This window comes from Papio anubis, chromosome 7 (genome assembly GCF_008728515.1).
Source record: "Papio anubis isolate 15944 chromosome 7, Panubis1.0, whole genome shotgun sequence".
In the NCBI taxonomy this organism is placed as follows: domain Eukaryota; kingdom Metazoa; phylum Chordata; class Mammalia; order Primates; family Cercopithecidae; genus Papio; species Papio anubis.
The window spans coordinates 160,517,685-160,545,582 of NC_044982.1; the positions used below are offsets into that span (position 1 = coordinate 160,517,685).

General features: G+C 36.2%; 1 long non-coding RNA gene across 1 annotated transcript; it reads right to left on the reverse strand.

Moving 5' to 3' along the window:
* Positions 1-6,829: 6,829 nt before the first annotated feature.
* LOC101014404 lies at positions 6,830-27,821 on the reverse strand. Its single transcript, XR_004185326.1, has 8 exons — positions 26,577-27,821; positions 25,988-26,097; positions 24,706-24,835; positions 23,342-23,697; positions 22,199-22,362; positions 9,071-9,192; positions 8,344-8,385; positions 6,830-7,621 (listed from the first exon to the last, which is right to left on the reverse strand). It is a non-coding gene; the product is annotated as an uncharacterized LOC101014404 (long non-coding RNA).
* Between the last annotated feature and the right edge of the window lie 77 nt (positions 27,822-27,898).

The following is a 27,898-nucleotide window of genomic DNA, read 5'->3' on the forward strand; positions in this document are numbered from 1 at the left end:
TCTTTAAAAATTCTACCTTTTGTACATTCTATCTTGCTTTACTCCCTCAATTCCTAGCACCATCCTTTCTTCATCCCTTTTTCACTTATCCATCATTAGGTTGATACTTTTTCTTTCAGCTGGCCCCTCATCCATTCCTTTCCTTCAACAATCTTTGCTAAATGTCTGACAGAAGCCAAAATCAATGAAATGCAATCCTGCCTTAATGAAAACTCTACTGTGGCCGATGAATGCAGGTACAGAAAGAGACACTGCAAGTGGGAACTCTAATGATAAAGCTACATAAGGATTGCTGTTAGAAGATTGAAAGGATATAATGAAAACATCAAGTTTTATCTTGTATACATATAACGTGGAATGAAGAGGATCTAAAATTGGACAACTGGGATGCATCTTCACATAGTAATTGATGAGAGCAACTCACAGGTATCAGCATGTGTCTATGCTGGGCTAACAATGGTAACCTAATTATAGTACAGACCATCAACTCAAAGGTATTCTTTAATTTGACCTTTTCAATAATAAGAGCTCTAAGATCAATGATACTCAATTTTCAAATTGAACTGTCTTTCACTGCCATGCAAAAGTCACTGCCGCCTCATTAATTTTTAATCTCACCCTTCATGTATCTTCAGGAACACTACAACCCTTTGGTTTTCACCTAGTAACTCTAGCCACAATCTCCTTTAATGGGTCTTCCTCATTTTGTCAATATCTAAATGCCAGAGCATCCAAAGCATGGTCTCAGGCACATATGTTCCTACTCCCACATACACTCTATCTCTAGATCTCATCCTTTCCCACAGCCATTACGTATTATCTCTATCTCCAAATACCCCCCAACTCAAGCTTCCTATTTACACTTTCAAAACCAAAATCTTAATCTGTGCGTTTAATATGGAACTAAAACTGGCAAAATAGTCTTTTTAAAATTCATGCACTCAAAGAAAAACCAACCCTCCCTAGTAGTTGTTGAGGTCTAAATCATAAGGAGTCCTGTTTCAGTCCTCTTCTCCTCTCATATGGTACCATTCAATGCTTTATCAAGTAGGACTGGCAAGGATTTCAAAATACACCCCAAATCCTAGTACTTCATAATACTTTCATGTAAGACAACCTAATGTAACACCTATGTACAACTTATGTAAATACAACTTACTTCTAGTTTTGCTATTAGTATTTATACCATCCACAGTGATCTTTATCCTACCTAACTTGTTTTAATATATAAAAATATAGAAAGTTAAGTACTGCAGAAAAGAAATTCGTAAACCTAAAAAAACCCCAAAGCAGTTGGCATGTTAATTATGAGTAAAATACAGCCATTGAACAAGGCATTCTTGTTCAAGGCACTTAGGGAGAACACCCACTAAATCTTGGAAATGACTAAATGAGACACGAGAGATGACATTTTTAGAATCTCTAATTCCTGAAGATAAATGAATTTTAGAATCAAATTATCTTGTGGAAAAATCAACATGATTGTCATTTATTCCAAGGTGACAAACGAGGTACAACAATGTAGCAGAGAATATTTCAAACCATCAAATAAACATGAGACTGGTATTTTTAACCAACTGTACACTTTTGTCTTGGAATTAACTTTACTAGATAAATCAAATACCAGAAGAGTCAGAGGTCTGAATTTTTTTGTGCAAATCGTTTATCAGTGAGCAGTGAACCTCAACAAATGCAAGGAGAAATAAAAGGCTACAATCTTCTCCTCGGCTTTCCTTGGTCTGTGTCACTCTCCTCCCACTGGAAGCAAGAGGATCTAATTTGATTGGTGGAATGATACAGTACTTACTGGGCTACTCTTTAGAGGGCACTCACTGTGTGCCAAGGTCAATCACAGATATACAGAGAGGCATTCACGTTCCTCTGCATCCTCTTATCAAGTTCACAGGATGATTAATTGAAGGTTCTTTTCTATTTTTAACAGAGTAAGCCATGTTGTTCGCTTACATGCATCTCCAGGGTATGGGCATGTGGGTTCCATTCAGAGTTAAAATTAGAGAGGATGAATTCCTCTGTGGAGTTACTCTGCATTTCTCCCCAAATCAAAACGTGTCCTGCAGCACAGTTTCTATTACCATCAGAGAATCGCATAATAGTAATGTACGTTAGCGCTGTGATTTCCATTGTTTGTTAAAACTTCCCTCACATCATGGAAGCTTTAGAAGTTTGCTACACTGAGGCTGAATTTATGAATTCGGTATTAAACCACCTTAAATATTCTCATATATATAGCTTTGTGGAACAAGGTATGTTTTAGTCAGGCAGATTCAGGTTTTCTGATACTCCCTTACCGTATTATATGTGAAAGCAACAATATGCATATTAAAACGGTAACAGTATCTTAGGTCCCTGGCAGCCTTTTCCACTTGGTTTCCATTCTTTAGGTAACAAGTTGTTGTTTTTTTTTTTTTTTCCTGCTGGCTATTTGTCTATTTGTACATTTATTCACTTGGTGCTTCATTTGTTTACAATCAGTAATTTTTGGCCTTACTTCCATTTTCTCCATACATCGAATGAACAATATTTACTGGGCCTCTGCTGCAATCCTGCCACTGAAGACTAAGTACAAAGTTACATACAGAAAGCAGGGAACATTCAGACGACCACTTTTGACCAAGACTTAAGTCATGTTCAAGCCTCTGATTCCACTGCACTGGTTTCAAATTACACATTTCCATTAATACCAGGTGGCCTGCACCTCACCAATAATGAACCAGATTTTGAAATATATCAAAGTGATTATTAAAACCACTTCCTCAATCTATCCAAGTCATTGTTCAAAAGTAAGAATGTCTTTATTCTGGGAACCTTCTTTAACTAGCATAAGATGCAGGATTACTACTGGGAGACTAATGCCCTAGTTACAGAGAACACAGAACAGAGTTTGGCTATGTATAGGTTTTAAACAACACAGTCACTGCACAGTAGTCTGAATAATGTACACAAACTTCTCCACAGAGAATGGGAGGGGCCATGTAAGGTGACACATGAAAGAAACTTCAAAAAGCTGAGTTTTTGTCTTCAGATAGCTCCCAAATGCAGTCCCTTCACTGTCAACCTTGGATACTCTAATGGGTTAAATAAACTTAAAGTAATGACAAGCAAAAATTGATAAACAAACACTGGTGATATGTAGGATACAGATCTAGAATCTGAACCCAGATTCCAGCATAATGCTTCACAGTCTATTTCACTGTGAACTGTTGAACACTCTCCCAATAACGAAGGCACACATACATTACACAGATACGTTACATGAAACACTTACCAAAAACTTCCTCTTCTCCTTCCACCATGCAATGTATTAGAATCACAACTCTGGGGTTCTATGTGCCCCTCACATTCCACTCCATGGTTTAGACATAAATTAATTAGACTCTTTGGGTGACCCTTTCCCTCTATTCTCATATAAATCACCCCTTATTCATTCTTTCAGAATTTCCAGTTGATAAAAGACATTGCTGGACTGTTCTGACAGGCCATGATATAAAAACTCTTCCTTACAGTACAAGACACTAAATAATGCATATAAGCAATAACACAGATTTTTCTTTTTTTTTTTTCTTTTTGAGACGGAGTCTTGCTCTGTCGCCCAGGCTGGAGTGCAGTGGCACCATCTCGGCTCACTGCAAGCTCCGCCTCCCAGGTTCACGCCATTCTCCTGCCTCAGCCTTCCGAGTAGTTGGGACTACAGGCACCGCCACCACACCCGGCTAATTTTTTGTATTTTTAGTAGAGACGGGGTTTCACCGTGTTAGCCAGGATGGTCTCGATCTCCTGACCTCATGATCCGCCTGCCTCGGCCTCCCAAAGTGTTGGGATTACAGGTGTGAGCCACCAGGCCCGGCCAACACAGACTTTTTTCTAACCATCACTGACTCAGGTAAAAGTCACCTATGCATGTTAAACCTACTAGGTGAAAGTTTGATGAAAAACAGAATACCTGTATAGTTCCAAATTAATTACAACGGAATGTTAACTAAAGTGGAAAAGTTCAGTGGACACCAATTGAACCGAGAGACCAAAGTAGTTCAAAGTGAGAAAAAGTGACATTGTTTGTCACCTGATATGATTCACTGAGGAAGACTGAGAATACTGAAGTATTTCTGCTCAAAATGAGTATCTTAAGCCTTTTCATGAGGAAACAAAAAATTGAAAATCTGAGGTATCTCCTTAAAAACTGTTAGCTATTACTTTTTAAAAATATTGATGTGATCAAAGTCCAGGAAACTGTTTCAGATTAAACAAGACTAAAGAGACATGACAACTGAATGCAACTGAAGATCCTTTTCTGGATGTTGTAGAAGTGAAGAAACTGCTATAAAGAACACCTCTGGAAAAATGGGTAAAATGTGAATATGGACTGTATGCTGTTATACTTTTATACTACTGACACATTTCATGATTTTGAAATTTGTACTAAAGTCAATATAACATGCTCAGGCTCTTAGAAAGTAAATGTTGAAGTGTTTTGGTTTACAGGAAGATAATGTCGGTAAATCATTCACCAATAATACATAAAATGATAACACTATGTATAAACACATGAAGGGAGGAGACAGCAAGAAGAGGAAGTAAGGGGAGAACACAACGATGCAGAATAAAAAGTCAATCTGGGTGAAGCGTAAATCAGGTTGCTCTGTGTGATTCTTGTGATTCTGAATCTAAAATTATTTCAAAAATAGAAAGTCAGAAGAACGCTGGTATGAGGTATACTTAGGGAGTTTATAAACTTCCAGGGGGCACTAAATTTAGAAAATATTAATCATTTCTAACTCAGATAAACAGGATTTTTGGGGGGAGTAGAGGAAAAATTGAGTACTGCCTTATCTGATAAATCATGCATCATTATTTGATTCTTCTTTTACCCATGGCCATTAATTGTTTAAGTTAGACTTATGTTAAAAATGCCATTTTCACCTATTAGATTGGTTACAAATTTAAAGAATTTTTTTTTTTTTTTTTGAGATGGAGTTTCGCTCTTGTCACCCAGGCTGGAGTGCAGTAGTGCAATCTCGGCTCACTGCAACCTCCGCCTCCTGGGTTCAAGCGATTCTCCTGTCTCAGCCTCCCAAGTAGCTGGGATTACAGGTGTATGCCACCACACCCAGCTAAGTTTTTGTATTTAGTAGAGATGGGATTTCACCACGTTGGTCAGGCTGGTCTGGAACTCCTGTTCTCAGGTGATCCACCTGCCTAGGCCTCCCAAAGTGCTGAGATTACAGGCATGAGCTACTGCGCCTGATCTAAAAAATTCTTAATACCCATTGTGCACAAGTTTTTATGAAAATTGGCACTTTCATAACAACACCGTTCTGTGGTGGCAGAAGACACCATTTTCAAGAGCAATTTCATAGCATCTAACTAAAACGAAACTGATGATCCAACAATGCAACAGCTAGACATCTATCCTGTAGAATTAGGAGACCAACTGCATTAGAGTATACATATAGTCAACATTATATGTAGCAACAAAACAAAAAAAAATTAACTTGCTTTCCCAAAACAGAGAAATGGATTCACCCGTTGTAACACATACTTTACATCCCATAGAAAGTCTGTGGGTAAGCTATATTTATTGATTTGGAAACATGTCCATGCCACATTAAAGAACCTTGAAATTTACAAAATAACATCTATCATAATAATCACACATTTGTAAATGAATTCCACATAAACTTATATAAGCTCAAAAAGTTACTGACAACTATACTACAAATACTACTTATCAAGCCTAGGAAGTAGGAATGGAAGATAGTAGATAAATGGCCACAGGTTGCTTCTTATCACTGAGTGACTCACTCATTCTTGTTGGCTCTCTTTCAATGAACTAGGTGCCAAGCCTAACTGAAAAGGAGATACAAAAGAATAAAAACACACAACCCTCAACCTGGTTTTAAGAGCCAAGAATTCAAAGGCTTAAAGCAGATTCTGCCCCATGTTTTACTTTAAATTCCCATGTTAAGGATTCAGAAAAATGACATGGGATGGCATACATTTTCTCGCTTCTGCTTTCCGTGTACCAAAATAAACTTCTGCTGTAAGCCAGAGGTCAGAAAACTACAGCCTGTGGTCCAAATCTGGCCTAACACGTTTTTGTCAGTAAGTTTTACTAGAACATGGCCATATTCATTCGTTTATGAATTGGTTATAGCTGATTTCACATATAATGGCAATGTTGAGCAGTTACAACAGTATGGCCTATACAGTCTGTTCTTTTACAAATTTTGCTGACCTCTGTATAGTGTTATACAGACTACAAAACTCTGTATGTTTCATATAATGTAAAGGTGTGTGATGAGGACACTCATCTTCTTATATCCAGACAGCATCCTGAACTTGGAAAATATTAACACAAGAAATAGTATGAGATAAATTAACTTTGGAAGTACAAGAGCATCTTCTGTCCAGGTAAAATAAATGAGTATTGCAAAAGGGAACACAAGTTCAACCTCAAAATCTAGCTGCCAATGAACAAAATAATGTAAGGAGACACTAATGGCTGTACACATTCATAAGATTTTTAAACCATTAAATCTTGTGTTGGTAGGATTAACTGACATCAAAGGGATTGATAATATAGTCTTAAAATTCCAGCAATTGTTTGTTATTGCTAACACTGGTCTAGAGAGTTAATATTACTGAATGCCTCCCCTGTATAAACCTATCTAGACAGGTTGGGCACTATGGTAAGCAGTTCCCCAGTGGACAGTGCAGCTTATGTTACAGAAGTAGACAATTAAAACACCAAGTAAACACTATTTTATATTAAGCCCACTTAGGTTAAACAGAAAATAAAGGAAAACCAAGGTAACGTAGATAAAGGGGAAATCTCTTTGGTACACTAAGATTTTTATTCCAGCCCCAAAGAACACTAGTGATACCAAGAAAATGGTTATACAACATGTTCTACAAGATGAGATCACAATGGCTCAAAATGGCAGTGCAAGGGTCTCGCTCTCCCTTACACACTCAGTTGTCATGTCATCCAAGTTTGTGTACTTGGAAAGAGGTGAATTATAGTCACGCTCAGATCCTGATCTGGAATGAAATATACTAGGTCTAACAAAAAGGACACTACAGAAGGTCTAGTCCAGACAACACAAATGCTTAAGATTTCATTTGAGACTTGTCCAAAAACTGTGGGCTCCTGATTCAAATGAGGAAAAAAAGTATCTTACACATGGGGGAAAAAAAAATCACTGGCACACCAAGGGCCTCTGCTTCTGAGAAAAACTTGCCATAATCTGGAGAGTGACTAGTGTGTCCATGGGGTTGAATTAATTATATTTACCATACACAAATCTCACTTCCATTCGAAAAGTAAAATATAAATTTAAGAAATACAATGAGTTAATACACAAAAATAGAGAGAAGCATGAAATGTATTGAGAGTGCAGAGAAGTACATAAAAACATTCCAGGCAATTACTTGCCAAAAAGCAGGTCACTTCTATTCCTGGACATACTTCTATAAAAGTTGTGCCCCTTGAGAAGCAAAGATGCAAGAAGATCCCAGAAAGAAGCAATAACAACAGCATTTTGGTGATGCTGTAGATGAAACCACCATTTGGCTATAATCCCATTATCCACATGGTCACCACCTGAGAGTACAGAAGAAGAGATTGCAAATGGAAATAAACAACAGGTTGACACAGCCATGCCTGGTGACAGAAATACATCATCTTCAAGTCAAGTAACACTCCATAAAACCAGACTCCTACAATCTGATGTGGAATAACCCAAAACCTAAAAAAACCAGGTGTACGTACTGTATGCAAATGATAAAGCTGCCATTTTCCTTCCTTTCTCTACACATTTTTTTCTGTGATTTGAATACCTGTCTTCTATTCCAAATTATTTCATGCCAACCAACCACTTATTTATTCTTTGAACCAGCATTTCTTGCATAGTTTCTTCATTCTAACTTATACACCAGTTCAGGGGTTAGTAATTTTTTTAAAAGACACAATATAAGGAAATACTAATAAGATACTCTGTGTATTCCACAGTATTCCATTAAGATCTTTCCACAAACTAAAACCCAGTATCCACCCATCAATTCTCCTTGCTACCCTGTATGCTTCTTGCGCAACTTCTAGTAGTACTAAAGTCAATAAAATGCCTGATTTGCTTAAATGTTGGTTATTAACAAACATTAACTATAAAGTCCTTGATTAAAATATCAACTCAAAATAATCACATAACCACAAAATAGGATGTATGAGAAATTTGATTTCAAATAACTCAAATAAGAATCTAATGTATCATCAACATAGCAAATGGAACAGCTTCAAAATCAGAATATAGTCCTTAATGATTTTACCTGCAGGAAAGATGTCTTTGTCCTCCTTGACTATGAAAGATGCTTGTGGAAAAAAAAACAAACAAACAGGAATGTTGGAAAATATTTGAAGATTTTTTTCATTCACTCATCAAATGAAAGGGTGTTAAGACCCTACTTTTACCACTTCAGTGTTGAAATATTCCTCATCTTCTATCTGCTCACCTTACCTACTTACTGATGATATCCTAAATCATGCAATTGGAACTAAAATTGAACCTGCTGCTCTCATTATAACCCATACTATTTACAGTAAATTCTAATTCCTAATGACTTTGCTCTCTGATGACTTTTAATATCCTATCCATTTTGTTTATTTTCCACAGGCTGCCAGATTTCTTTCTTATCTCCCTCTAGCTGATGAATTTATTCCAAAGCATTCATTCAGTAAAATTTACTGAAATAATATAAAATTTACTGAGTATACAGATAAAAAGTTACAGTCTCAGTCCACATAACATCATATACTATGGTGAGAGTAGGTAAGAGTGGTAAATCAAAACCTGCATAAACTACTTATCAAAACCGTGTCACAATTTAGGGAGCCCTTTTATCTCTTTCATTTCACCTAACTGATAATCACTCCACAAATTCACAATCTTGTGTTTTATAGAATTCATGTATGGTTTTGGATTGTAAAATATCACAAATTAGATTCAATATCAAATTGGTCAAATATAAACAGTACACCAGGGTTTCTGATTCTTACCAGCACTTTTGAAGAATGACGTCTACAAAAATAGTAAACAAGCACAATGATTTGGATTTATATGCAAATATCAGTCAGTGAAGTAGTTCTCACTTCTTAAACTGGTACCACCTCAGCTATAACTGTGAAAAATATGGGAAAATTGTGACATATGACCGGTTAATATACAGAAGGTGAAGTTCTCTCATTCCTCAACCTCCTAGAGTCTGCAAATTATTAAAATATTGAAAGATCATTTTGATTAATTTGTGAACCCACTGTGGTTAGTTTGTTTTTGCTTATTTACTAACACATGTTGAGAATGCAAAAACAAAACTTTCATAATTTCATAATGAATTTGTCCATGAAAATATACCATTGTCTTTCAAATGTCCATCTTTCCCGTCAACTTTACATATGACTTTATTATTCCATCAGCCCATTCTCATAGTCATCAAATTCCTGTACCATCACCGCGTGAATCAACCCACTGTCCATTAAGCCACTCCAAAGCTATCAAACACACAGCTATCACCCATGCAACCAATGTATCCGTACCCTGATCCCTACATTTATCCAAGATTTTAGATAGCCGTACTTGTATTCATCAATCTAAAGATCCATGCATATAGCATTCCATTTTTGATCCACTCCAATGCTAACACCTAGGCATATAACCATCTGCACCTTCACTAGATAATTCCACTGTGCATATAATCAAACATACACCCAACAGGTTATTGGTTTTTGTTTTGTTTTTGGACGGAGTCTTGCTCTGTCGCCCAGGCCAGAGTACAGTGGCACAATCTCTGCTCACTGCAAGCTCCGCTTCCTCCCGGGTTCACGCCATTCTCCTGCCTCAGCCTCTCTAGAAGCTGGGACTACAGGTGCCCGCCACCACGCCCAGCTAATTTTTTTGTATTTTTAGTAGAGACAGGGTCTCACCATGTTCGCCAGGATGGTCTCAATCTCCTGACCTCGTGATCTGCCCGCCTCAGCCTCCCAAAGTGCTGGGATTACAGGCGTGGGCCACCGCACCCGGCCCCAACAGGTTTTTAAAACTTGCACTCTCCATCCTCGCATCCAGTCATCTGCTCATATTCTACTTTCCATCCATTTCTTACATTATTCATTATACCAAATTTTGCATGCATCCATCTCAAATTATATTAGAAGATTAATGTATTCATCTTTCAGGGCTTTAAATATCCAATCCCACATAATTTCAATGACTAGTTATTAAATCCACATAACCATATAATACGAAGAAAATTTCACTAACCAGTCTTGCATCCTTCCATCAATTCACATGTCTGCCTGTCTACTACTACAACCATGCTCGAAACCACCAATCCAACCCTGCCTCCTTGAATGCACCTATCCACCAATCACTGAATTATTGTGTGTGATTTTCCCTCTGTACTCAGATTGAAGTTGTGGCCACTTCAAAATCTTACTGGCTTAACACATTTACTTCTCACTAATGAAAATATTCCTGTGGGTCTGTTATGATGGCTCTCCAGGAAGCTTTGCTCCATATGATAGATCACTGTTTCAAGGGCATTCACCTCTTTTGGAAATAACACATCAACACATGGTTCTACAATCACCATGGGTAAGATGTAAGGTAGAATCACATATAGGCCATGAAATTCCTGTGCCCATGATACATTTTACATTTTTAATGGGTCACTTTTACTTCCAAAGAAACGAAAAGCCCCTGATTGTTTTAAGACTTAAAGTAATCATCTCTATGAACAGTCAAACATCTTCCACAATGCCTATCTCAAAAATAATTAAGTAGGATAAGGGGATTGGGAAAGTGTGCCAGAGGTAAAAGCTACAGCCAGGGAAAACAAGGAAAAAGTGAGCATCTTCCAGGACCTAATAAAACACTCTCTAGCCCAGTATAGGGAGCCTTCACAATGTATTTCCAGAGGAATTTCAAAATTTCTATGGAAAAGTGATTACTCTCACATTTGACAGCTTAGAGTTTGGAGGTGTATTATGGTTTCCCTGACTCTGCTCATTGTACATTGTACAAAGGGAAATGAGATTCAATTTTTTTTTTTTTTTTTGAGATGGAGTCTCACTCTATTGCCCAGGCAGAAGTGCAATGGCACACAATCTCAGTTTACTGTAACCTCTGCCTCCTGGGTTCAAACAATTCTCCTGCCTCAGCTTCCTGGGTAGCTGGGATTACAGTCGCGCAACACCACATCGGGCTGTTTTTTGTATTTTTAGTAGAGACGGGTTTCACCATGTTGGCCAGGCTGGTCTTGAACTCCTGACCTCATGATCTACCAGCCTCGGCCTCCCAAAGTGCTGGGATTACAGGCATGAGCCATTGCGCCCAGCCAAGATATAATTATCTTTAAGTTTCACCTATCTCTGGGCCAATAGTAGGTACACTGAGACATGAGGTACAGATTACTGCGAATTACCTCATGATAGGGAGATAGCATCACTGAGACGTTGGATTTTTACCCGGATGAGGTTTTTGTTGGTTCCCCCTGTGAAGGGGATAAAGTTTTCATTTAAGTAGAAAGTACACCTAGTTTGTGAGACCAGAAAAGTATCCTACAGTAAGCATTATCAGTGTTTAATGTGTCCTTTTTATCCCTTCCTTGAGAAAGCATAAATACAGCTCCTAAATCTCCTGAAGTTTTGGAAAGCCATGGGATTTACCCAATTCCTTTACCCAATTTATCATTACGTATTTAAGAGACAATGGATGATTTTCCATAACTCTACCAAAGCCAGAGTGAAAAATAAAACCTTATGCTGTCATAAAAGCAGTAAGAAGCATTAGTCTTAGTGACGTTGGCCCATGAGTTACTGCCATGAGCACGCAGCATCCTTAACAGTCACTGTTGAACAGTTACTGTGAGAATTACATGATTACAATCATTACTGATCCTTTCCTAAACTGACCTATCCATACATTCTTTCAGGCACATACCCATCAAATTCATACATTCATACATCCACCTTCAGTTTATTTTGCGTTGTCAATATAGCTGTCCAAAGCTTTTATCCTTACTCCCCTTCCACTCTTGCATCAATCTATACACACACACACACACATACAAACATGCTTACATGTATACCATACTTCATATATTTATTCTTGTTCCTTAATTTCATCAAAAATGCATTCAAGATCCATCCATCAATCCACACATACAGTCCCATTTGCACATCATCCACTTGTGATTCCATTATTATTCCTCATCTTATACCCATTTATATACCCATTCCCATCTGTTAATTTATCCATTAATCCTACCACTAATCTAGTCATTCAATGAAGCAATTAACCACTTATCATTCCCCATTACCCAAGTGCCAACCAGCTGGCCAGGCAGAGCTCCGTACAGCTTGGAGTTTTACATAGTGCCTTGGCTTAACTAAACTTTCTCATACTACTGAAGATCCAATCAGCCAGTCCACAGGCCTAACTTCAAATAATCTTCATACCTTCTGACTTTATAACTGTTAAGCAGAATCTCGGGTTTCCTTTTTTTTTTTTTCTTTTCTTTTCCAGAAGGAGTCTCATTTTATCACCCAGGCTGGAGTGCAGTGGCATGATCTTGTCTCACTGCAACCTCTGCCTTCTGGGTTCAAGTGATTCTCCTCCTTCAAGCCTCCCAAGTAGCCAGGATTACAGGCACGCATCACCACACCCAGCTAAATTTTATATTTTTGATAGAGATGGGGCTTCGCCATGTTGGCCAGGCTCATCTTGACCTGCTAACCTCAGGTGATCCTCCCGCCTCGGCTTCCCAAAGTGCTGGGATTACAGGTGTGAGGCACCGTGCCTGGCCTCCTCCTGAGGAGTTTGCAACCTTCGACAAATACTTCAAAAGTTCTTCCGAAGAAATTAACAGAAGAGAGGAGGCTGGGATTTATTTGGGAACTGACCCTGCTCTCATAGAGAAAGCTGCATCACTCACTACTCCAAGTATTTAAAAATGCTATCTTCGTATTAAAGGAACTTTATCCGGAATGTCTGTTCTTCTTCCTAAGATACTGCAAAACCCCCTTCTTTGTTTTACTTATTATTCCACAATAAAAACCTATTTATTCCACAACTCATTAGCTCATGCAGCATCCCATTTTGACAAAATTCTGTTGAAAGCCCAGTACAATTGCAGTTACTACCCAGGGCACCATTAATAAACATGGTTATCTATTATGATGATGAAAGCACCCTAAGCACCATATTACCATTTTTACTTTCTGTAGCCTACATCTTCCCTATTTCTACATTATATCCAAGACATTATCACATAGTGGTATACAAACATCCATCAATCATTCTTACTGCTACATATTACTAGAAGACGAATTACGTTTTTTGCCACAGATGATATAAATTTACAAAGTATTAAATTCCTACCCATATGTTTTACATTTTACATCACTAGCAGCAACGTATGATTTTCCATAATTCCCAACATGTTGCCAAAAAAAAATGTTGTCAAACTTTGGACTTTTGCTAATCTGATAGTAGAGAAACTAATTATATCTTAGCTGTATTTTCAATTGTCATTATCCTTATTATGAGCAAATCCAAGAACCCTTTTATATGGTTAATAGCACTTTGTATTTTTTTAGTGAACTACGTGCTCAAGTCACTTTTCCTTTGAGCTGGTATTTTTCCCCAATTATATTATATCTTACATATACCAAAGGTATTCTTATGTGATGTCACAACTAACTTTTTCAACTTTGTCATTTCCTTTTTACTATCAATCTTTGTGTTTCTTGTTGCTTCTACAATGTGTATCATCAGTAATTTCCTCAAAATTGGAGAGACATTCATTTGCTTTCTGAAACTGTGTAATTTCTGCAGTTTTTAATTTAAACCTCTGATTCATTTTACATTCTTCATGCTACATACCATGAGAGATGAATCTAATTTCTTACTCATTTGGCTAACAATCTACCCCCATGATTGCAGGTAACTTTAATACACTTTCTGTTTCTCATGTCAACTTACAGGTCTTCTATTCCGTGACATTACTTTGCTTATAAATGTGCCGTTAACATAACTCTAAACACATGTAAGATGTTGTAAGTCTGTGATACCCAGTCAAGTCACCTTCCTCATGACCAATCTTTACAACGTCTTCACAATTTTTTTTCTCACAACAAAAGTCACAATCAAAATGTCTTACTGTAGGAAAAACGCCTTTTTTTAAAAAAAGATGAAATTATAAATGGACTCACAATAAAGAACAAAATTCTTCTATACCACCCAGATTTTCCCTGAGGAACGAGAACACCCTGGAATATGTATACACTCCCATAAATAAATACACTGAACACTAAAAATAAGACCGTTCCAAGCCACAAGCTATCGCAAAATGATTAAACAAATGATTAAACAAATTGTTGTTCAAAGTGACATAATGACTGAAAACATAATGGTTTACTTGATTTGTATCTATTTTACCTTCAGTTGCTAGTGCATTCCCTCTTAAGGAACATGAAAACAAATACACTCATTGTATTTCTACTCCTTGGTACTAACACATCATGCATTCCTCTTTAGATAGGTCTTATGATGAAAGTTGTGGTCAACTCTTTAAAACATACAACTAATTGATAATGAGCTTTTGTCTTTAATACAAAGCAGACAAACAATACATAAAAATATAGTTCAAGCCGACATTTGGGAATGTGTTCTAACAGGTAGGGAGCTAGTATCTGAGCACTATAAACTAAAGTGGGATACTCTGATAACCTTCCCTTTCATCTCAATGTTTAGTATTTTTTGAAAAAAACACTGAAACACTGAGAAAAAAATATTAAACATGACCACAGGGGTGGCATCCTACCATGTGTACAATGTAATTTTTACCAGATAGCATGATGATTACGCTTAAAAGGATTGGTATCTCCAAACCTTAACATAAAATACATTGAGAAAAAATTACAAAAGAAAACCAGCAATTAGTTTATATTTACTGGGTAAGAGATGACTTTTTTTCAAAAAATCAAAGTATGTTATCAGATTATATTTGCAAAACTTTTAAGAAATCTCATTAGCATGATCTCATGAAAAACTGAAAGCATGACCAGGCCAGGACATCAAATTAATGGGAAAAATAACATCAAAGACTAAAAAGGTCTCTAATATGACAAATATAGAAATATGTAACAAGTTTATAGTAGATCTTGCCAACTATTACTTAATGAAGATCTACGCATGTAAGGTAATATACCTAATATACCTTTCCAAGCACCCCTTACAAATATGGACTGTACTTTGTCATACAAGAATTCAGACTACATACGGTGTATACACAATATATATTTTGGACCACAGTAGCTCACCAATTCCTTCAGTATACTAAAAGTAAAGGGTTGAATCAATCCCCCCCTCCTCAAAAAAACCAGCAAATAAGAAATAAGAAATCCACTAGAATACCCAGCCTGGAGTTCAGTGTTATGATTGTAGCTCAATGCTTAAGTGATCCTCCTGCTTGAGCTTCCGAAACAATTGGGTTCACAAGTGCATGCCACCACACCTAATTTTTTTTTCTTTTTTCTGTGAAGACAGGTTTCACTAGTTGTCAATGCTCATCTGGAACTCCTGGGCTCAAGCAAAATGCCTTGGCCTCCAAAAATGCTATGATTGCAGGCTTGAGACACCATGCACAACCTTGAGAAATTTAAATGAGGATTGTTTTCTTTGTGTGTTTAGAAGGCACACAGGGATTTTAGTAAATTTTACTAGGTAGAAATAGGATATTGCAATTATTTTGAAAATTGATACATAAAAATATAAACCTATTCAGGATTAAATCACCATGGTAACTGTAACTTTCAAAATAGGGAAAAATGTTGATAGTTATTAATTCTAGTTGCTAGATAATGGAAGGTACATTATTCAGTTCTCATTTTTGGTGACTTCAATTTCTCATAATAAATAACAAATATTTCCTCAAAAAGCAAGTTCATGAAATTACCAAATAACTCAGCAATTTCATTCCCCTATATACATACTCAGATATGAAGACATGAACCCAGATATTTGTATGCCAACGTTCAAATATTAATGGACGTATTTTTAAATGTATTCATCTCTTAATGGACACTGTGAATGTTTTGGTGAGCACGGGCATATAAAATGGCCATTAGCAGAGGAATAGATTCAAAATTGTGTCCATTAGCAGATGGATAAAAAATGTGGTGTTATATGTGTATACACACACATACACTCATATATACACACACATATACATACACAAAATGAATTTACTCAGTCATAATAAGAAATGAAGTTCTCATGTATTACATGAAACTTGAAAGCATTAGGTGAAATATGCCAGGAACCAAAAAACATGAAATACCTACAATAGGCAAAATCAAATGCAGAAAACATGATTGGGGAGACAAGGGACTAGGGATTAGAGTAACAGGTATACAGTTTCCAATTAAGATGACAAAAGTTCTGAAAATGGTGATAGTTACACAACACTGTGAGTGCATTTAATGCTAACGAGTAATATAATTAAATCTGGTTAATATGGCAAAATTTATGTCATGTATAATCCATCACAATTGAAAAGTAACAAAATTATAGAACACAACTTTTATTGATAATCAGAAAGTGGGCAGATTCATTTGACTACTGTAAAACAAGCTGGGCAGAGTGGCTCACGCCTAGAATCCCAGGACTTTGTGAGGCTGAGACTAGGGGACTCCTTGAGTCCAGGAGTCCAAGATGAGGCTAGGCAATATAGTGAGACCCCCATCTCTTCAGAAAAGAAAAATTATCCAGGCATGTCTGTAGTCGCAGCTACTCAGAAGGCTGAGGCAGGAGGGTCCCTTGGGCCCAAAAAGTCGAGGCTGCAGTGAGCTATGATAGTGCCACTGCACTACAGCCTGGGGACAGAATGAGAAATTGTATCCAAACAAAAAAAACTGGTGAGCTGAGGGTTCTGGGAGGATGGCAGAGCAAGATGCACCAGACCTCTTTCTCCCCGAGATGACAAATACACCAGAATAATCGGTATAACTGGTATGGAACTCTGGAGGATTGTATTAACCTCTAAATTCAGGTTTATTCAGGTTAATTTCACTCAACATCAACTCTTAGCAAAGTACAAATTACCTAGCCCTAACTCCTACAGCCTCACACAAGGTAGCTGTGCACATTTCTGGAACAACTTACATACAGCTTGCAGAAGGAGTGAGGGTAGGAACAAACAAAAAACAAAACACACCACTCTGATATACAAACACTGAGAGGCTGTGCCCTCATCAGTTTACCACTTCTAATCTCAAAGATGTTAAGACAGGTAAGCAGCTTTTAAAACAACTATCTTAAAGTTGCTCAAAGAACTAAAGGAAGTGATGGAGAAGGTTAAGAAAATGATGCACGAGCAAAATGGAATAATGAGACAAAAAAAATTTCACAAAGGAACGCAAAATGAAATTCTGGAACATGAAACGTTCAATTAACTGAAATGAAAAATTTTCTAGAGGGATTCCAATGCATTATCTCAGCAGGCAACAAAAAGGATCAGCAAACTTCAGAAATTTATCAGTTCTGAGGAACAAAAAGAAAAAATATTGAAGAAAGGTACACAGAGTTCTAAACTTCTGGTCTACCACTCAAGCTAACCAATACACACACTGCAGGATTTCCAGAAAAGACAAACCATGCAAAAGAAAGAATATCTGAAGAAATTCTAGACGGAAACTTCTCAAATCTGATGAAAGATATATTAACATGTAAGAACCTGAACAAACTCCAAGCAAGATTAACTCAAAGACCCACAATGAGACACATTATCTTTCAACTATGAAGAGCAAAAGAGAAAGAATTCTGAAAAGCAACAACAGAAAACTGGCATCACATAACAAGGATTATCAGTTAATTTCTCACGAGGCCAGAAGGTAGTGGACACATTCAATGTGCTAAAAAAAACAAAAAAACAAACCAAAAAAAACCATTCAACTAAGAATCTAATATCCAACAAAACTGTTAATTTTTTTTAAAAAGGGAGAAATTGATACATTCCCAGATGTACAAACAACAGGAGTTTGTTAACATTAGATCTGCTCCCCCACCAAACAAAAACACTGAAAAGACTCCTGAAGGTTGAAATAAACAGTAAATGGAAGCCCTATGAAGAAATAAAGATGTGGTTAAAGGTAAGTATTTGAGCAATTATGAGAGGTTAACAATGGTGTCCCTCCACTTGCTTTTCATTAAGAAACAGGCTCTGATTCTGTTGCACAGGCTGAAATGCAGTGGCATCACCATGGCTCATTGTAGCCTCAACCTCCAGGGATCAAGAGACCCTTGCATCTCAGCTTCCTGAGTATCTGGGACTACAGGCATATGCCACCACACCCAGCTATTTGTTGTTGTTAAAATTTGTTTTGTAGAGACAGCCTCTTGCTATGTTGCACAGGCTGGTCTCAAATTCCTGGTCTCTAGCAATCCTCCCCCCTTAGCCTCCCAAAGTGCCGGGTATTACAGGCGTGAGCTACTATGTCCAGCCTCTTGCCTTTTTTAGATTCTACATGACTTGAAATTGATAAATTATAAAACCACACATTAGGCTAAAAACCAGTAAATATTACTGTAACTTTCATTATAACTCTACAATTTATCTTCTAAACAATTTAACAAAAAAATGAATTTCAAATAATATTTTTTGATCCACAATATGTTAAAAGATATATTTTTATAACAACAACTGAAAGGGGTAGGAGTGAAGGTGTTAGAGAAGCAGATACTTTGTAGACTGTGAAAGTCAGACAAAACAGACTGTTAATCCAAGATGTTACAACAAACAAAAATGTACATCATACATTAATCAAAACTACAAGATAAAGATGATCAATGTTTATGATCCTAATAAACCACCAAAATATATGAAACAAAAATTGACATAAAAGAAGGGAGAAATAGACATTTCCTCACTAAGAGATGCAGACTTCCAAGAACCTACTCTCAATGATGGGAAGAATAACCAGAAACAAGTAAGAAAACAGAGGTGTGAGCCAGGTGTGGTGGCTCACGCCTGTAATCCCAGCACTCTGGGAGGCCACGGCAGGTGGATCACAAGGTCAGGAGTTTGAGACCAGCCCTGGCCAACATGGCAAAACCCTATCTCTACTAAAAACACAAAAATTAACCGGGTGTGGTGGCAGGCGCTTGTAATCCTAGCTACTTTGGAGGCTGAGGCAGGAGAATCGTTTGAACCTGGGAGGCAGAGGTTGCAGTGAGCCAAGATCACACAACTGCACTCCAGCCTGGGGAATAGAGCCAGTCTCTGTCTCATCCCCCACCCCTCCCCCAAAAAAAGAGAAAAATGAAGTGTGTAACATCACAATAAATCAATTATATTTAACAGATATGCACACAACAATCTCTGAACAACAAAATGCATATTCCCCTTTAAGTGCATGAGACATTTTTCACAACAAATGTAGTTAAGTCACAAATTCAGTCTCAATAAATTTTGAAAAGGCAGACAGAAAAAGCCTCTTCTCTGACCACAGCAAGGCCATGAATTTAGAAATCAATTAACAGAAGAAAAGCCTTGGAAAAGTCAAATTTGTGGACATGAGAAAACACAAACAACTAGTACAACAAAGAGGTTAAAAGGAACATTAGAAAATATGTGGGAATGAATGAAAATGAAAATAAAACGTTTTATGAATCTTACACCTATTAATGTAACATAAAAAATTTCAAATCAACAAACTGTACAAATTAAAGAACTATAAAAGCAAACTAAACACAAAGAGGAAAAGGACATAAAGAATGATACAGAGATGAATAAAACAGAAAATGAACACAAAATAACCACTTGGCTCTTCATAAGCAAAAATCAAGAAAACTGACAAACCTTTAGCTAAGTGGACCAGAAAAAAGAGGGAAGACTCAAGTTGCTACCATCAGAAACATAATGCAAAGTCTACAGAACTAAGAGATTTTCTAAGAGTACTATAAGCAAGTGAATGTTAACAAATTAGATAACCTAGATGAAACGTACAAATTCCTAGAAACCTAGGAGACTAAAGGCCACCAAATCAAAACCACACACACGAAACTATTAACAGTATTGAATTATTAATGAAAAATCTTCCATCAAAGAAATACTTAAACAACAAGTGTTTTCAAACTTTTCTAAGAAATTCAAGGAGGAAACACTCCCCAACACATTTTATGGGGCCAGCATTACCATCTTACCAAAGCAAGACAAAGAAGGAATAAAAAATTCAACATTCAACAAATTAGGAATAGAATGAAATCACACAACCATAGTAAAAGCTATAAATGAAACTCAAAACAACATTCATCTCAATGGTTAAATACTAAAAGGATTTCCTCTGGTATCAGTTACAAAGCAAGGATGCCTGCTTTTGCCACTTCTTTTCAACATAGTATTACAAATCCTTGCCAGAGCAATCAAGTAACAAAAAGAAAGAAATGACACCCAAGTCGGAAAAGAAGTAAAAGTATCTCTCTTGGCATCCACTAAAATTTTATAGGCTGGTCGGGCATGGGGACTCACACCTGTAATAGCAGCACTTGCGGAGGCTAAGGGAGGAGATGACTTGAGCTCAGGAGTTCGAGACCAGCCTGGCCAACACGGTGAAACCCCATCTCTTCTAAAAATACAAAAATTAGCCAGGCATGGTGGCAGTCACCTGTAATCCCAGCTACTCGGAAGGCTGAGGCAGGAGAATTGTTCGAACCTGGGAGATAGCGCCACTGCACTCCAGTCTGGGCGACAGTGAGACTATGTCTCAAAAAAAAAATTTACAGGCTGAAAATTTCCCTTAGGAGTATAAAAAAAATCTTAGAACTAATAAATTCCACAAAATACCAGGCAACAAATTCAGCAAGCAAAAATAGCAATGAATAATTCACAAAGGAAATTCAAAGAACAATTCCACTTGCAATAGCATTTTAAAAATACAATACTTAGCGACTTAACCAGTAAGATCAAAGAAAATTTTCTGTACAATGAAATTTACAAATCATTTCTGAAAGAAATAAACGACATAAATAAAAAGACATCCCATGTTCATGGACTGGAAGAGTTAGTATTGTTTATGTCAATATTACTCATAGCAATGTACAGATTTAATCCCCAGTAAACTTCCCATATTTTTGGCAAAAATTAAAAAACAAAATCCTAAAACTCATATAGCGTTTCAAAGGGCTGAAATGAGCAAAACAAACCTGAAAAAGAACAAAGCTGTAAGAGTCACAGTTCCCAATTTCAAAATGTTAACTACAAAGCTACAATAATCGTAACAGTGTGATACTGGCATAAAGACAAACACAAAGAACAAGGAAATAGAATAAAGGGTTCCAAAAAACACAAGTTTACATAAATGCTTAGTTGATTTTGGACAAAAGATAAATAACTTTAAAAAAAAAAAAACACACTATTATTTCAACACCTTTTTAAGCCAACATTTCTACATAATTAAAGAAAAACATTACTTGTTTCTAGCCTGTGCCAGAAATACTCAAAATGGTTTCAAAGACTCAGTAAAACATCAAAAACCTCTGACAACAGAACAAGTAAAAAGCTGTTTGTTTAGGAATCATTTCAGAAATTCCAAATGAAATTATAACAACTACAATCAAGGAGTATATACTAAAATATAATTTACTTCATTCATGGGATGGAATAATGTTCAATTTTGGAATACGTTAATTTTAACCTTGATAATTATAAGGACAGGTTTTTCAACTATACAAAAAGAAATTTTATTAAACCTGTCACCAAATTTGGTAAAACATCTTCTTCTAAAAGACTACTGAAATGCCAGTAAGAACAAAAACAACCATGACCTAAGTGGACTGCAATTAACAGTCCAATTGCCAAGTATTTCCATATATCCTAGAAATACTTACGAATGTACTTTATCAAGATAATTAAAATGACAAATTGTTCAAGAAAGTCATAATTTTAGAAATTCAGTAAAGACTACTAGAAAAGGCATACAACAAGTTTTCACATATCAATTAGATAAGTTGACTAATTCAAATCACTAAATTAATAACTAAAAAATGCCTAGTATTAAAAAATACTTTTAAAAACTGCACTAGCAATATCCCCAAATTATTATTCAATTAAAAATAGAAAGACCTACCTTGCAGTTGGATAGAAGACTCAATTTTAAAGATATCTATTCTCTCCTAATTAATCTATTAAGTTTGTTGCAAATGAAATTAATACTGCATTTTTTTCCAACTTGCAAAAATAATTGTAAGTGTCAATTGATAGAAAAAAATGCAAGTATAGACAGGGAATATTCTGAAAAAGAAGAGAAATGAGATAGAACTCAATGGAATAGATAAGACAGTATAAATCATTAGTAATTATTAGTGTCAATAAGATGGTAAGGCAAGTTAACAGAAGTGTAGTCAATTTTACCTGGAAATTTTCTTTATGGTAGAATTTAAGAGATAACTAAATATGTAATGCATTCATTAACACCAGAATGATGGTTAATGGAAAAAGAAATGACAAAATAACTGCTGAAATAGAAGGCAATACAAATAAATGATATTAATGTAAACATGTTTAAAAAAAAACAACACGAAACTCCAAAGTCATAAAACAGAACAAGATTATATTTCAATATACAACTTCTATATAACCAAAAAATAAAACACCATAGTAAAATGAATGAGAAAAAACATATTTGCTATTCTAGACAAAATGTTAACATCTGTAATCACAAATGAACTCTTCAGAAATCAGTACGAGGAGACTAACATTAGAAAGGAAGTGAACATAAAAGGAACAGAGGAAAATGGAATAGCACAAATGAGTTTTAAGGCACTATTAAGATGATATAGTTAACATTAATAGCTCAGAAAGCAATTTCATTATAAATTACATTATCGATCCTTACGAATATTGATTATCTGATGTTTGTACAGCTTTAGGAAATGAAGAATTCTCAAATACTGGGGAAATTTGCTCTAGTCATGGGGAGTTTACTCAAAAATATAGATTTTTGCCTAAACATGGCCCCAGCAGTTCCAAACCATAGGAATCACTCCAACAAACTAATCAGATACACATCCACACACATCCAAGTACATGTTTACTATATAGAAAATGTATATCATCCCCCCAAAACTACTTACGTATCAACTAGTTTCTAAAAAATTGGCTCGGGGGTAGAAATAGAGAAAGGCATTTAAGTAAAACTACTACATTTCACAAAATTCTATGTCCTTTGAATTCTTATGAAACATTTTTAATGAATCAATTTTATATTTACCCTGTGATTAGTGAAAATTATAAATATATGCACTTCATACTTATGAAAGCACTGAGATGAAACTCTTTAAGTTTCACTATCCTGATTTCTTTGTTCAGTAATGTCTGTCATTCCAGCTCCTGAGACATGATCCAACAGCAACCATGAAAACAATCGTCGTGCCTACTGAAAATTCACTTCAATGACACTTTTTAGGTCACTTTCCAAAAGTGAGCTTTCTCAGTTTTTTGTATCTGCAAGGAATGTCCACTGAAACACACATGAAGAGTGTCTCCATACATCATAAAAAGCATTTTTTGATTTTCGTGAAGATGATGGTACAAATAGTAGCACAGGTTCCCTTTTTCAGTCATCACCTGAGAGAACACAGTTGGAAAAATGGGAAAAGGTTAGAAGCAAAGTTTATATCATTGGCAAGAACTAATAAAATTTGTCTGTAAAATGATATGCAACATTCATTCTATTATGGAGAAAGAGCATGTGGATCAAAATTCCTTTTGGAGTATTTTAATAATAAAGGAGGTCAGATGTTAGCTCTCTTTCCTTCTTTTTTTTTTTTTTTTTTTTTTTGTTGTTGTTATTTGTTTTTCTTGAGATGGAGTTTCGCTCTTGTTGCCCAGGCTGGGGTGCAATGGCGTGATCTTGGCTCACTGCAATCTTCGCCTCCTGGGTTCAAGCGATTCTCCTGCCTCAGCCTCCCAAGCAGCTGAGATTATGCAACTGCGCCCAGCTAATTTTGTATTTTTAGTAGAGACGGGGTTTCACCATGTTGGTCAGACTGTTCTTGAACTCCTGACCTCAAGTGACCGACCCACCCACCTCGACCTCATGCTGGGATTACAGGCAGGAGCCACCACGCCCAGCCTCTTTCCTTCCTATGTCTTGTGAAAAACGGACCTCTCCAACATTATCCACACAATGTCTTTGTATTCGGATTCCTTTACCTCTAGGTCACTTGTTCACATACAGAATTATTACCTGCAGTATACATGCATTTCTGCACACTATACATGACAACAATGCCTAAATATTTAAATGATAATAACAAAAAGAGCTCAGCCTATCTGATGAGAAAGAAATAGTAACTATACTAAAAACACAGAAGCTACAATGAAACTTTGGAGAAGATACAATTCCTAAACTGTCCTGGGCATGGTCAGACCAACAGAATCCATGGACATAACAATATTGTTCTATGCCCCTGTTTCAGGATAATTTATTACATAGCAGTATGTAACCAACCAGATCTGAATGTCAACTAGCTGCCAGAAAAAAATATCAAACTTACGAAAAACAGAATATATCAAGTCCTATCTAACCAAACCGCCCCTCTCCCAATCAAGTTAGCACTCAACTGCCCTTACAATCATATTGCCGAGGGAATGAAGAACACTTCAATGAAAGCAGTGCAACAAGTCATTCACTGATGGCAGGTACCATTCTTGAGATTAAAAACAAAGACGATAAAATGTTCCTTCTTGGAACTACCATCTCCTGACAAGGAAAAAGAAGAAACACTGTAAAGTGAGATATATACCACTCTAATGAAACAGCTAAGGTGGCAGGTTAAGTGAATGCTCATGCTGAACTTTATTCCAGGTCATGTTACCATTTAGAAACACTTCCCATTATCAATCCTATAGTAAAGTCAACTTACAACCTCAATAATGACTTTAATAGTTTTCAGTATCAGTATCTTTTTGTGGTTTCCATGAACTTCACCCTTTATCATATCAAAGAACTGTATGTGAAAACATTTTGTGAAAACTGTACATTTATGAAAATAACACATATTGCCGATTTTATAATTTCTAATAATTAGATGCCTGGTCATTTCTTTTGTTAGTTATATTTTCGTGTTGGACCATAAATAAGCAAACTAATTAAAGGTACTGTGTGTGCCTGTGCACCTGTGGCAGACCAGGTTCCACTAAACCGGCCTCCATTAACAGCTGTTTCAGTACCGATGGAATGATTTAGTTAAATATTAGAAGTTGAAAGAGCCATTTCGTTATCCAAAGGCTGGAATGTCACAAAAGCCCACCAAATTTTGCCTAAGCCTCTCTTGAACCTTAAAGCATGATTAAACAAGTTTTATTGGGGGTCTGAAGAAACTCTCTAGGCCTCCACGAGTAAGTTTACTGGGGGTATGAAGGAACTCCCCAAACCTTCATGATTTAGTAGGAGACAAGATAAGGGTAATCACCTCAGCACCTGGACCCATTTAGATTACATAAATTTACTGAGGCTCCAGAGGAAGGTCTCTAAGACTCAGACCTTAGTTATAGATCACTTATGTCTTTAGATACACACTTACACATGCACGTATAGCTTAGAAGGTATTTAAGCTCTGAAAAAGTTTGTAATTTTGAATTGGTGTGGTGACAATTTCCAGGCCTTCTTCCTGTAACTAGCTCTAACTCTTCCTCCCCTGTTCATCTGCATCTCATTATTGGACCATGAGAAATAGCAGCCCGACCCTCAGTTTGGTCTGGGAACCAAACTATACCTTCACTTTGATAAAATATATTTTAACGACTAACTCATTTGATACTTCCAAGGTGGCCAGGAAATACACTTGTACCAGTATTATTTTCCTGAGCTTAGGCAAAACCTCACCCTCAAATAGCACCAGAACCTTCTTACCTATGTTTGCAGTTAAGTTGTAAATTAAGGGACTCCGTAAGAAAGGGGATGTTCCTGATGATTCCATTTGCAGGTTAGCTGCAAATAAGTTTTGCACTCATCCTGATTGCCTAAGAAAAACGGTAACCAATACAGAAACATTTAGATACAAATCAGGCACCAGAACATACCCATTAGGATAATTTTAGGCTAGCCTGGCATAGTGAATAGAGAAAATCAAGTTCAACCGGCAACCATTTCACTTTCTCACCAACTTTAAACCACACCTTTTAGAAAGATGCAGAGAATATTTAAAATTTTCCCCTGCTAATTCTGAATGATCTATAAATCCCCAAAGGCCTACTTTAAATCCATCAAAGACTCAACCACTTTAAAAGGAAGGAAGCAATCTGTTTTCAGTTTATACCAAATTAATGAAGGATAACTTCCAACATATCCCAAGAGACACCTCCTCCAACATCTTGATCTAGTCGGTACCCAAAAATATAGCATTGTCACCACTATTAAAATGTACTTTCCTTATAGAATGTTTCAGTTACTATTTCCTTTCACTCATCTGTTTCTCAACAGAAATTTCACTGACACCTACCTCAAATTCCATCTTCTGCTTCTTTCCTTAGGTAATCCAATACTCCGTTTCATGGTAGTTGCTGCATTAATGTCTAAATCACATGCTCTTTGTGAGATCAATCAAAAATCATTCATAATGCTGTTGAGAACAAGAAGTTGAATACAGCAGCCCATTGTTCCTAGGATGTTGAATGTCAAGGATGAAGACAGGCACAAAGTGGTTGTCTCTAAAATTTCCTTTTGTTTCAATGTTCATTTTGAAATAGCTTTTGAAAATTTCAGATACAGAAAGCAGAAGTAGTCCTTCTATTCTCCATTCACTACACAGGACTGTTACAACTTTGTCATGTCCCTCCAAACAATGTTCATGTGAATCATATTCTTTCTAGATTTTTGTCATGTAGTAATATACAAATATGTACATATACAATCTTTTAACTCATGTGTTACAATTTCAAACAGTATATTTAAATAATCACCATTACCACAACACTGAAGTATTAAATGTCAGAACGACAAGCCCCACATATAATTCATATTTTTATAATTAACCATTAATATTTCAGTTAGAAAAACTAGAGACATATGCACAGACCTCTGTAAACAGCTAGTTGTTCATTGAAAAATGATATAAAATATCAATTTAGGACTACAAAACATATTCCATATGGAAATTTTTTAGTGTTAGAATTACATTCATGTTAAAGAAGCTATAATCATTGCAATCTTTGATTTACTGACAGATACCTCAGTTATGATTTTATAGCCAACCTGTATTTGGTAAATTTTCAAGAATTGGAATAGATAAAACCCCAGTAGCCAGCTATAACATTTCAAAACTTTTACATAGTATCAATTTGATTGTCATTGCCAAACTGCTGCTTAAAAATACATACAATTTAAACTTTTGATCAATACTGGATGGAATCTTTATAAAAATTTTCCTAATTTACACTGTAAGTAAACTTGAAATCTCTGATTATCACATATCTGAGTTTTTAAAAGCTATCAAAAAGTAAAAAATATTCACAACCACAGTTTTTCTATACTCATACAAATGTGGAAAGAGGTTAGAGAATAAAATGTTTACAGACCTGCTTATTATTTAACGAATAATCACCATACATTTAGATGTAACACTAAGTGGAATTCTAGAAATATCTGCAAGCTTAGAAATAAAACACTAGTTCCACAATTTTTTTTAATTTTTTTTTTTTTTTTGATACAGAGTTTTGCTCTTGTTGCCAAGGCTGGAGTGCAATGGTGCAATCTCGGCTCACTGCAACCTCCAGGGTTCAAGCAATTCTCCTGTCTCAGCCTCCCAAGTAGCTGGGATTACAG